The sequence below is a fragment of the Symphalangus syndactylus genome, chromosome 7 (genome assembly GCF_028878055.3).
Source record: "Symphalangus syndactylus isolate Jambi chromosome 7, NHGRI_mSymSyn1-v2.1_pri, whole genome shotgun sequence".
NCBI lineage: Eukaryota > Metazoa > Chordata > Mammalia > Primates > Hylobatidae > Symphalangus > Symphalangus syndactylus.
Window position 1 is genome coordinate 75,321,062 of NC_072429.2, and position 14,190 is coordinate 75,335,251.

Here is a 14,190-nt window from a genome sequence, read left to right on the forward strand (position 1 = left end):
TTGGTATAAAATTTAACTTTGTTTAAATTCAGTATTTAATAATGAGAGCTTTTATTGAATACTTACTATGTGCACTGTGCTGACAATTTTTATATGTTTATTTTTCTTTGTTTTATCTTGAAACTGTCATAGATTTTTATCATAAGTTATCAGGTATACTCATCACCATTTTATAGATAAGAGAATTGAGGCTAAAAGAGGTAAAGTGATTTGTCCAATATAAAGCCGAGAAATAACTTGAACTGAAATATCTCTGAGTCCTAAGATTTGCTCTGCCATTTAGAGAGTCCATGACTTGTACACATGTACTGTACAAGTACTGTTTCATTAGTATTTATGATTATCTTATATTATGTAATTTTTTTGTTGTTGTTCAATATTTTTTTCCATTTTGCTTTATTCAAATTTTCCTTCAATTTCTGTAACTCATCTACTGAGGGACTGGACTAACCAATATAGTCAGAGATTTTCTGGAAAGGCAGGACTAGTTCATTCTAGACTAGAGAGCTTGGAATAATCACATTGTTATCAAGATGCCTGCACTTGGGGCCCTGCATAGTGTTGGACAGAGGAAGGATGTGAAGGAGAAAGAAAAGGGGATAACCCCGGGTGGCTTTCTCCTTCTGTTACGTTCTGAGGAGGAATTCCTAGAGGTCAGAGAAATTTACATTTGAACCTGCCTTCCAGGTTGTTATGGAGGACATATTTTTCAGAACAGAAGTGACATTTTATTTAACAGTTTGTTAACTGGATTTGTAATTTTAAGATATTTGAAAAAGATGGTTTGTCAGTTTCCATTTGCACTCTTTTTAAAATTATTTCAATAGCTTTTAGGGTACAAGCGGTTTTTTTGTTAGATGGATGAATTATATAGCAGTGAATTCTGAGATTTTAGTGAACTCATCACACCAGTAGTGAACATGGCACCTAATGTGAAGCTTTTAAATTATAAATTTGGGGTAATGATCCACTTTAATTTGAGAGAGTTACTGGTAAAGGTAGATCATCTGAAGAAACCCAGATTTCCATTATGGTGGAGGAGGAGCTGTAGTAGGCAGAAAAATGGCTCCCTCAAATATCCTAATACTCCCAATCCCTAATCCCCAGGATCTGTGAATATGTTATTTTACAAGGCAAAAGGGACTTAGCAGATGTGATTATGTTTAAGGATTTTAAAGCAGGGAAATTATCCTGGATTATCTTGGTGGACCCAATCTAATCATATCGAGGCCTTAAAACATGAGAGCTTTTTATAGCTGTGGTCAGTGAGAGATGGCAATGTGAGAAGGATCTAACACCCTGATTCTGAGACATACGACCATGAGCAAGGACCAGAAAGAAGCTCCTAGGAGCTAAAGGTCCCCATTGCCAGTCAGCAAGAAAACAGAGCTCTAATCCTGCAACTGTGAAAAACTGAATTCTGCTCACAGACAAATGAGGAGGACACAGATCTCCCTAGAATCTCCAGACAGGAACAAAACCTGCCAATACTTTGATTTTAGCCTGGTGAGACTCATACAGGACTTCTGACTTAAAAACTGTAAGATAATAGATTTATGTGGTTTTAAGCCACTACATTTGTGGTAATTTGTTAGACCAGCAAGATAAAACTAACACTGGGACCACTGTGGGAATAAATTAAGGCATTAAAGTAATTTACTGACCAAAGAATGGGGATTTTAGGGAAAAGATTAAAAACGTCTAGGGAGATACTGACAAAGGCTTCTTGAATTTCTGAAAATGTATGCATGATTTATTTTTTAAGTGTCATACCTTCTCTCATAAACTTACATGGCAATATAAGACTCCAAATTGTATGTATTAAAATAGAAATGATGTAATATGAAAAATATGAAACATCAGTTTGACAATTAGTCCTTAAAATTTTTGTAAACTAAAATTAACACTGTATTTTTATATTAATAAAATTCCACAAAACCATTGCTTTTTGTAATTAAAAAAATTTAAAAATAACAAAATGAAGTTTATTTTTATTGCCATAGGAGATTGACAAAATAAAAACGATTAACTTCTTGGCTTCCAGTCTACTTTTTTAATCTAGAAATATTCTAGAAATGACTTAGTCTTAGCCTCAGGGTACAGCCCAGCTCATATGACCGCTTGAAAACTGCTCAAAAGAAAGGAAAAAAGACAGAAACAGAAACCAGACAAGAAGAAAACCCCTGCCTCTCTGAACCTTCTGTGATTGCATAGCACAGATGAGTTCCAATCCATCCCATTTCCATTCTAGTCCTGTATGCCCCACTGGTTTGGGAAAATTGTTCCTGACACAGGGAAGAAAACAGATGGGAACTTGCCTGCATTTTGCTGAGGTGCAGAAGAGATCTTTCCCAGAATTTCCTCCTGGCAAAAGCAGATCTTTCAATTTACATAAAAGTGACTGTGTTTTTCCTTTTACACGTACCCTTTTGATTTACATTCTTCCTTTTTGACTCACTTCTTCCTGGCGTGTTAAAAATCACTCCTCAAATCCTAGAATGACTGAGAGTCCTCTCTGGCTCTTTTTCAAGCCATGCTTCTTCCTGACCACACTCTTTCTCATCAAAGGCTGCTTCATTGTCATGACTGGCCTAGAGAATGGGCTCCTGCAGAGGCATTCCCTGTGGACCTATTCTCTCTGCATATCGGGGAAGTAAAAACTTACTTATTGCACAAGTCCCTGTATGATATTTTAGTACCTAAAATATTTTAAATATTATTTTTGTTAAGGAAATCAAATGTATTAAAAACAGCATTCTAGACAGGAGAATGTCAACTTTAAGAATAAAGAATGAGGATGATTTAGGGAAGACTTACAAACAAAATAAATGCATTAAGCTTTGTATATTTAAATTGATGGAGAACACAGAAGTCAATCATAAAAGGACCATAGGTTTGAAATGAGATCGAACTACCTTTCATGTGAACATAAGTTCCATAACCTATTAGCTCTGTGACCTTAGGCTTAACACTTAACCTCTCAGAGTCTCAGGTTTATTGTTGCAATTGTCCCCATCTCTAAAATGGTGATATCTACATTATAAGGCAGTTGTTGTGAGAATTAAAACACAATAATTCCTGACACACTGAACAACTGTTTACTATCCTTTATGTGCATTAAGTGGGGGAACTATGTCTTCTCACTTTGTTTTTCCCATGCTAAACACAGCAGCCACTGGCAGACATGAAAAAGATACGCAATGAATGACTGAACAAGAGCGGTGGTGCAAATAACCTAGAATATCTGATAACTGGAGTGAATGGTATTCCTAGTGGTGGAAGTTTCCATGTGGCTTTCCATGGAATGAAATTTACATGATTCATGGCTAGCCATTATTTGCAATTAGATTGCACTGCTTGGGAATACAGAGGTGGAGCAGAAGGCCACTCGAGACCTTGCTGAACAATTAAGGGGCAACTGGCGCAGGACTAACAACCCTTATAAAAACTAAATAGAAGTCAATAATAATGCCAATCCTTTTATATGCATTCTCTTTTTTTAATTTTTAACACTAGAATCAATGGATCCAGGCTAACACCTATGTAATATTATACTGTAGTTAGAGCTTTTCTTTTGGCATATTCAAATAATTTGTATCTTATAGGGCATTTTGGCCCACTTTGGGATTTTGATTCTTTTCTCCACAAAATCTTTAATCTCAGAGTATGAAAAGAACCCCAAAATCCAGAATTGAGCAAAAATTAATTGCAATGGCAGCTTCAATTTATAATGTCTAGCGCCCATGGTTTTCATAACAGGCTTTCACTTATTTAAAACCCTGTAGTGGGACTATCTTTGACCTAAAACTTGGAGATCTTTTATTTAATGAAGATAGTAACCTAAAGAATAAGATAAACATTACCAGTGATTAGGAAAGTAATTGTTTTGAAAACAATATTATGGGTTATTTTTGTTATTATTTTTAATCTGGATTGCTGTGGGTTGCACATAACCAAAAATCACTCATAAATATTTTAAAGCCATATACTTTGAGGACAGTCGATTAAATCTAAATGATACACTTGTTTTAAAATGACATATTTAAGCCTTCAGCTACAAGGGCTCTTTAAACTTCAGAATGGCATCATGTTTTAGTGGATCAATTGCACCAGAGAATGAATATGAACCATGCTTAATTTTATTAATCTATTTATATTGCTGCTTATTGTCTGAATCATCAAAATATTTATGGCTTTTAAGGAACCTAATGTTTTGCTGTTCTTTTGTTTGCAATAATTTAATTTAAGAAATTCATATCATATGTCACTTGTAAATGCCTACTATGAGTGGGAAAAGTAATTAAAGACTTGTGATGACAAATATTTCCACTACTGATAGAATAAACCCAATGGATTTAAGCAATTTAACAAATAATTTAGCTTGTAATTTTTTTAGCAATAACTATAATGAAGAAGAGAATCAGATTATATTTTTCAAAAGAAACAGAACAAACATATTTTTATTTAATTAAGTTGATTCATTAGTATATTATCATGACTAGCACACTAAGGAAAGTAATTGTTAAATAATTAAATATAGAGGTACTCAGTAGTACAATATTGCATTGTTTTAATCAAAGTATCAGCTCCAATAATGTAGATACCAATGTGCTAAGGACTTGGGACAAGGAAAGTCAAATAGGTTTAGTGGATAGAGATAGTGGAAAGCATAGAAGTAGGTAAAGGGTAGAGATGATTCAGTGGTTAAGGCTGAGCTAGGGTTCTGAAAGCAAGTCCAAAAGGTAGGTAAGATAGAGGGAAAGAAAAGAGGGGAGGTTTATAATACAATATTAAAAGAAAATGTGCTTTGGAGTCCAACATGGATTGGTTCAAATCTCAGTTCCACTGATTACTTACAATATGCCATCAGAGACCTACTGAGCCTGTTTTCTCATTTGTGAAATGTGGATAATAATGTTTGCCTCTTACGGTTAGTTTAGGTATTAAGATAGATAACTTGCATAAAACACCAACACAATACTTACTAAATGACACTTTTTTGTGACCTTGATACAGCATTCCATATTTATTTCATGTGTTCTTACCTTGAAGGATTATCTTTGAATTAGTTCCCACTCTTCAGGAACTTACATTTTAATACACAAGAGAATGTTGTAAACAAACAATGACTATAGCATGAAAAATAGGAATAATGAACTCAGCTTGGATAGGCAAAAGAAACTGCACAGTGAAGGAGACACTTAATCCTTCTATATCCTATTATTGACTGCCTAAGGTAAGCATCTGTCTTAGTCTGCTCAGGCTGCCATTAAACAAAATACCACGGACTAGGTGGTGTTAAGTACCAGACATTTTTCTCATATTTCTAGAGGCTGGAAATCTGATATCAGAGTGCCTGCAACCTCAGGTCCTAGTGAGAGGGCTCTTTCTGGCTTGCAGATGGACACCTTCTCACAGTGTCCTCACATGGTATTCCCTCAGTTCATAGAGAGTGGAGAGAAAGAAAGCTCTCTTCTTCTTAGAAAGCCACCAATCCCATCAGGTTAGGACTTCACCCTTATGACCTCATTTAACTGTAATTACTGCCTACAATCCCTGTCTCCAAATAAAGTCCCATTGGGAACTTGGGCTTCAATATATGAATGGGAGGGGGCACAATTCAGTTCATAACATCATCTAGTCAGTGGCAGCCACCAAGACTTTAGGATTAAGGAACAACGGATGCAGAATCCATGGAGGGAGTCTGAGCAAAATAAGTCAGAAGCCTGGACAAGTAGTCTTGTCCACTGGTTATTCTTTACTAGAATTGGAATTCTTCACAATAAGGTAGCAATTTTTCTTAGACTGGGGAAATTTTGCATATTTCCAATTTTTTGGAAATTGTCTCCAAGTGTGGCTATCTGGGGCCTTGTGGGATAGCTCAGAGGGAGCACACAGTTGGATAAATAATGATGGTATAGAAAGGGATGATAGAGAAACAGGTAGAACTGCTATCTCATCCATCTTTGATTTTTCCATGGGGCCTGGTACACTCAGCAGGTGTTCAATACATGTCAGTTTAATCAACTTGATAGGAAAATCCAAATACCTAAAAATAAACTTTAGTTTTTGCTCCATTGGTGACAGATAGTATCTTCTTTTCAGAAAAAAAAAAAAAAAAAAACTAAAATTTCTGCTTACTGTTTCAGGAAAGGTTAGGCATTTGTTAAAATAGCTGACTTACCTCTTCTAGAGAAGCTTATATATGTTCAACTCATTGAAGAATGGGTGTAATGACAGTGCCTTGGTCTAAATTCCATTTCCACTTCCTCTTCCGTATGCACAAGAGGACTGCATTGTGCAGCCTTCCTTACAGTTAGATTGGATCCACACAACCAAGTACTGGCTAAAGGGATATGGGCAGCAATGATACAAGCCACTTCCAGGCCTGCCTCTTAAATACAGCTTGTGTGGCTCTGAACCTCTCTCTTCACTGCTGCAGGTAGCATGCTGTCTTGGAGACCACTCATTCCATGTTGTAAAGTTGCAAGACTGGGCCGGGCGTGGTGGCTCACGCTTGTAATCCCAGCACTTTGGGAGGCCGAGGCGGGCGGATCACGAGGTCAGATGGAGACCACGGTGAAACCCTGTCTCTACTAAAAATACAAAAAATTAGCCGGGCGTGGTGGCGGGCGCCTGTAGTCCCAGCTACTCGGAGAGGGTGACGCAGGAGAATGGCGTGAACCCGGGAGGCGGAGCTTGTAGTGAGCCGAGATCGCGCCACTGCACTCCAGCCTGGGTGAGAGCGCGAGACTCCGTCTCAAAAAAAAAAAAAAAAAAAAAAAGTTGCAAGACTGAGGGGGCTCATCTAACCTGCATTGGCTTTGCACATATGAGAAAGAAATTTTTATTGTGTTAAAGACATTTAGATATCAAGTATAGGTTAGCCTATTCTGACTAATACATTACCCTTTACATGAGTGAAGACATTAATTTTATCTTTTATTTTATTTTATTTTATTTGTTTTCAAAATAGCTTGTCTCAACCTACTAAATTGATTAATGAATCCTAGGGGGCTATGATCTGTAGTTTGAACAACACACTTTAGAGACTGCTAGAGTTCAGATAAGGTAATGAAATGCTTGCCATGAAAACAGATGGACTGAATCATATTCCTAAAGACTTTGGGGCTGTGGTTCAGACTAATCACAATGAGATGGTTCCACTCTCTTCTTAGACAGCTAATATCTCACCCTTCTCCTCATTGATTGGTAACAATGGGCACCAACTCTAGAGACTTGTCTTTTTCAAAATGCAGCAAATACTATTCAAACAACGTTAATATTAATAATTCACTTCATAGAAAGAACAAAGAAATGAAATACTAATTTTAAAATGACTGTTTCTTTTCTTCTGGATCTGTGATGTCACAGACTGCCTTGTCCTGTTTTATTTTCATGCACTGTCTTCTTAGCCTAGGTTCCCTACCTTTCAATTCTTATCTGTGGCCTCCTGGAGCAGCATGGCTGTGGTGCATCCCCAGGAACTATGATCTGTCCAGTTGCTCTTCCTCCTTGAGGTTTGATTCTTTTGGCATAAACTCGAAGCCAGTTAGATATTGACCTTTCAATTAACTCATATACTTAAGCTCTTTGTAAGAGAGGTTGTTCTTTATTATTTATTTTTAAGTAATATGTTACTCAAGCAAGAAGGTATGGAGCTTAAAGAGAGACAGCAGATCTCTACCACTTTTGAAAATGTAGGAAGTCTGGATATCTTAGTGCATTTTAGGTTTAGATCTGTCTCAGCCCAACCTTCCATCTTTGGGTTTCAAATTACTTTAAACCTTTAGGAGGCTTTTTATCTACCCTGTCTCTACTTGAACAATCAGAAACGCTTGATCATAAGGAGCCAAGCAAGCTTTCTGCTGATAAGAAGTTACATTAAAATCTTTTTTTGCATTAAAACATCTGGATGTTTCAACATAACATAGCAAAAGAAAATGTAAGTCACATTTAGAACTAGCTTCTTCATAGGTTCAAATCCTCTCATGTTACTTAGTATGGGGGAAAATGATTAGTAAATGTTTCAGTAAATGTGGTCATGCTCTTATATGAAGATTCCATAATCTGTGGACTTGCAGAGCAGGAATATTAAAGTTCTTACAGTTTGAAAGTATATTAAATTCACTAAGTGCCAGACAATGAGCAAAAGGTACAAATAATATTGTAATCAAATGTGCTGCTGTAATTTACAACAAGGCAGAGTCTACTAAGAGTGGAAATGATAAATTTATATCACACTTTTAAGAACAGAAAAACTATCAGAAATCATGGTGAAATTTAAAGTGCCATGTTTAGGGAATGTATTTGATTCACAATAAATAAATCTGAACTACTAGTTTCTACCTTGATTATGAAGAATGATTAGTATTTAAGACCACAGAAAATTGACATGAACTAGAAACAAAGATAATAGGTTGTTGGAGCCATGTTAGCTCCTGACATTTGCAAAGAAGTGGGAAGCATCAGGGTTATAAAGAAGTAGGAATCATCTGAAGCACACACACACACACACAAACCCAGAAGTCTATAGTGTTTCCTTTGTGGAGAGCAAATGGGGGAAAGAATCAAAGGTTCTTGAAGCCATGCCAAACGAATTAGGCATTTTTCCTTTTACTTAAGTAGGAAACCATCAAAGAACCTTTAAAACAGTGTAGAGGCCTGATATGGTTTTTGCTGTGTCCCCACCCAAATCTCATCTTGAATTGTAGCTCCCATAATTCTCACGTGTCATGGGAGAGACCCAGTGGAAGGTAATTGAATCATAGGGGTGGGTCTTTCCTACACTGTTCTTGTGATAGTGAATAAGTCTAATGATATCTGATGGTTTTATAAAGGGGAGTTCCCTCCCCTACACATGCTGTCTTCCCTGCCACCATGTAAGACCTGACTTTGTTCCGCCTTTGCCTTCCACCATGATTGTGATGCCTCCCCAGCCATGTGGAACTGTGAGTGAATGAAACCTCTTTCTTTATAAATTACCCAGTCTCAGGCATGTCTTTATTAGCAGGATGAAAACAGACTAATACAAGGCCTGATTAATTTAAAATTTAAATAGCAAGCAGCATTGCTAGAGATGCATTGGGTGTCTAGATAGGAGGCAAAGAAGTTACAGAGTATTATAATCCAAACTAGGTCAGGGAGGTAAAAATGAAGAGTAGTGAGTAGAAAGGGTATGTAAGGCAATGCAAATGTAGAATTGCAGAGCTGGGGTACCAACTGAATTCAAGGGTGAGGGAGGAGGGGAAGTCAAGAAATAATTACAGCTTTTCTTTCATTGTAACTAAATAGATGGTGGGACAATTAAAAGAACATACTAAAGAGGCGGTTTGGGGATAATGATAATCAGTTGTTTTGAACCTTTTGGGTTACATTTTCAAGTAAGATAGATCCAATCTGTAAGTCATTGAAAGCCAGATCCAAAAGTTCAGCTTTGATAAAGTAATTAGACAAGAGCTATCGAAGGGTAGAATCACAGGATAATAAAAATGGTGCTACAGTATAATTTATTGCATAATAATAAATACCTTTTAGGAACAACTAGATTAGGAAAAAATCTATCGTTGAGAAGAAAGTGATGTTGGCATATTGATAACAATGGAAAAATTTAGGAAGCAACCAGAGAGGGGAGAGTAGAAATCATGTCATGTAAAGAACACAGGTACCCTAAACTCAGATGACAACTTTGTCTCAATAAGCAGAAGGTTCCTTCTTGAGATAAACTAAATCGCATAGATAAAAAGCATGACAAGTGGACCAAATGGAAGTACCTTCATGAAAATTATAAAAAGACACCTTCTTCTATGGGTGGATACAGTCCCAGTATTGGGGTCCAACACTTAGCACATAGAGTGCAGCCTGAATTTCAGCTCCCATGCCACTCCTTGACCCAACTTCCATTGCAGCGTGGGTGTATGGTTAGTGCTAGAGGTGACTGACTGGACATGAGTAAAGGAAGACAATCATGCTGCATCTTACTTCAAATATATAAAAAAACTCTCTTGAGGAAGGAATGTTCTACTTTTTCTAATGGCTTTACAGGACAGAATTATAACCAGTAGACAACTATTTTGAAATGACAGGTAAACACTTTAAGTACTTTAAGTAAATAAAACATCTCAAAAGCATGACTGATTTTTTCTTGGGAGACTGTGAATTCAGTTACTGAAAGTAATAAAATGGAGTCTGAATACCCAATTGATAAAAGTTTTATAGAGGTATTCTTTAAAAAAGTACTTTCAAGCCTGTGATTTTATGATTACTTACCAAATAAGCACTGTGGCCAGTAAATGTATGATCACAGATAAGAGCTGACTATGGAACAGAAGAAGAAGAAGTTCATTTAGTTTTTGTAAAAGGAACAATCCCTGAACTACAAAGATTCAGGAAAAGAATAGAAGAACCTCGGGAAACACTTAGTTTTTTAGATTTGCATACCAGTATAATGTTTACTACAGTTGACTGTGATTTTACATAGGTATCAGATAGCTTTAGCCTAAACATCCTACTTGATAGATTATTTTAGTATGAAGAGTTGTAGATGAAATCCTGATTAGTCTTTGGCTAGATTATGTGCCTGCATTTCCCATATTTTCTAACGTAGATAATGAGATCGCTAGTGTTGTTTTGTGCTTCGAACTCAATTGCTTTGATTGGATGTACTTTAGAGCTAGGACATCATTTTTATTTCAAAACGGAGGTCTTTAGTCAGGACCTGACTTTGTTAATAAGTGTACAAGTATAAAGTATCTATATTTCACTGAAACAAGAAAGTAAGAATAATAAACATCAAATACCTTGTTTTCACTGAATGTTAACTTGGCCAACTAATTTAAAGAAAATAAACTTTCTTCCGTAAACAATGTAAGCTAATAGAACAGTTTTTTTCCCCCAAATACTTCAGCAATAGAGAATGCTGAAAGAAAACAGAAAAATGGAAAGAGCCCACTAAGAAGGACAAAGAGGAACCTGAGCTAGCAGGTTAGTTACATAGCTAATGTTATTGCTTCTGTCTTTTCAAAAGATAAATAGAAGGTCAGGAAGATAAAGATCCTGTTTCCTGGTTCAAGAGGTTGCTGAGCATCTTGGAACACACTCTACCTTCCAAACCATAGCCCTCACTGAAGATTAGAAACAGTTTCTGACAGATCAGAATATCTAAGAGTTGGTGTTTTTAGCCAAGTAGAACATTGGGTCTAGCAATTATGTATACAAATACCTATTTCTGGTGATAGTAGTTTAATTAGAATTGTAAGAAATAGAGGAAAATAAACACTGGAAAAATCGGTGGTACAGTGAACTCAGTGAAACTCAAACACCTTACTATTTAAAAAGAAGGACTCACATTTAATTTGTAGAAAGTCCATTCATCGATATTCATTTATAGAATGTTACCATGTGACAGGCACTTAAGATAAAAACTGTAGCAGCAACAGCAATAACAACAAACACAATACCCTTTTCTTCATTTTTTTTTTATTTCCTTGTTGGCTTGATCTAACAAGCTAACTAAAAAAAACAATATTTCAATTCAAGTAACAGTTTTTAAATGACTAGAAATGTACATCTTTATGGTACACCAACCATACTTGAATTTAGGATACTATCATTGTTACTCAATTGAAAATATTGTATGTTAACATGCAGAAGTTATCTTCCTTAATTTTCAGTCTCAGTCAAAACACCTCAAGTGACTCAACGTAAGCTTTCCTAGGATTTATTCCATAAATTCCTCTAACATATACATATGTAAACCCTAGGAGTGCATATCACTTTGTAATATACATATTTTGCATAATTCATTGTCCCCATTTCTGAATGCTTTACTATGATCGATTCTGAGAAGTAGAAATCTTGGGTCAAAAGCTATGAGTTGTTTCAGGCTCTTCATTCACACTGGAAAACTGCTTTCCCCAAGTATATAATTACTGGGCTTTCAACAACAATAAATATTCATATTCATATAGTACATTGTTATTCTAATTTGTTCTAATCACCATTTCTTTCATTGCTGGCCAAGTAGAACATATTTTTATAAGTCCATTAGCCATTTTCATCTCTTTTTTTCTGAGGATTGTTTTTTCTTGTATTTGTGCTCATTATTTTTTAGTAGATAGGTGGGAATTAAGAACATTAACTCTGTACCTTTTATATAATTTGAAAATATTTTTCTCATTTTGTTGCTTGCTTTTACATTTTTATGTTTTTTTTTAATTTTTGTTTTTGTATTTTTGTTTTTGTTTTGTTTTGTTTTGTTTTTGAGGCAGGGTCTTGCTCAAATTCTCAGGCTCAAGCAATCTTCCTGCCTCAGCCTCCCAAGTAACTTGGACTATAAGCATTCACCACCATACCCAGGTAATTATTTTTATTTTTTTGTAGAGACATGGTCTGACTATGTTGTCCAGGCAGGCCTGGAACTCCTGGCCTCAAGCATTCCTATCACCTTGGTCTCTCCAAATGCTGTGATTATAGTCCTGAGCCATCAGCCTGATCCTATTTTTCTCCTTTTATAAAACAATGATGTATCTATTGTAGAAAATTTGGAGAATACATACAATCACATAGAAGGGAATAATAATTACCTAAATCTCCCATAGATGGCTATTGCCAACATTTTTACTACAAATTCATGTAGCCTTTTGTAATAGACTTATATAAATATAAAAATATACATATTCTGTATTTAGGAAAATGGGATGATATTGTACATTCTGTTTAAAACCAACTTTTACTTTTTACTAAATAATAGAAAAGAAAAACTACATGCTTTTACAGGATGGTTTATTTAGTATATCTCCTTTGGGAGATTTTTGGTTGTTGGCAATTTTCACCATAGTAAGTAGAGATGCACATCCTGGTAAATAAATCCCTCTATTAGCAGTATTAAATTATGGAACTATAATTTCTTGTGAAAAAGGAGGCATTTTCTAAAGCTGCCGATTCATATAACCAATCTGCTCTCCAAAAAAATTTACACTGATACAGTAGTTTAAGAAGATGCTAGCTTCTCTATACTCCCAACAATACTTGGTGTTTTTATTAAAAACATCACCACCAGAAAATAGCTTTGCCAATACGTAAGTTAAAATTAGCATCTCCAGTGTTTTCCCTTGATATTCATTCTTCTAGTCATTCAACAAGTAATTATTGAGTACAACCATGGACGAGGCACAATGTTGAATTCTGAGAAAACAATAATAACTCTTCCCTTTCTGAATCATTATTCTCCCTTTCTTGAGTCAAAGAAAGTCTTGACAAGGGCTTTTCCTCTCAAGTATCCAAGTATCTCAAGAATATACTGTATCTCTCCTATTTCTCAATTATATCTACACAGGACATTCTAGTTGGTTTCTATTCTCATATCGCCCCTACTTTAAGTGGTAGTTCCATCTGCATGACCTTTTTTTAAATTTTTTTGACACATTTCTGATTTTTGTTGAAAGCAGTGTCTTGCAGAAGGTATGGACAAGCCAGTTAAACAATGAGCGTCTGGTGGCAATTGTGAGATAAAATTGAAGGGCGACTGGGTGTTGTAGAAAGAGGGTAGATTTTGCATCAGAAAGACCTTAGTTCTCACCGTTGCTGTATAACTTTGGGAAAATTACTTAGTTGCCTCTTTTTGTAAAGAGTGGCTTATAACACATCTCACAGAATAAAAAGTTCTAAAAGGGTACCAGCCACCTGGTAGAATGATGAATTTTTGGTTCATTTCGGCCAAAATTTGTTTGCTACTTGGTCTGTCCTCCTTCAACAGCCTTTTCTCTAGTTTTGTTTCCCTTTCTCTTCGAAGGCATCCTTAGCCTTTCCTAGTGGTCCTGGAAAAATCTCAATTTGGGATTACCAGCCTGTGCTTTCTTTCCTAAAGGATGTCTTATGTTATGATTCCATCTTCACCTTGTTCTTGCGTAAAATTCTGTTCTCACGGGACCCTGTTTTCCATAGTAATTAACTAGTTTTCAGGGAAACTGTGAGTTTCTTAAGGGCAGAAAACATGTCCTGTATTTACTGTCTTTGCATCCTTGATGCTTACCTAGCACAGCGTCTGGCAGACTGTGAGTCCTTGATGATTATCTGTTGAATGAATGACTACTCATCTAAACTTGGATGTTAGGGGCTCAGGTGTTAAATCTCAAGAACTTATATACTCTTAAGATATTCTTAAATGTTATTGTTTTCAGACATGAGGAA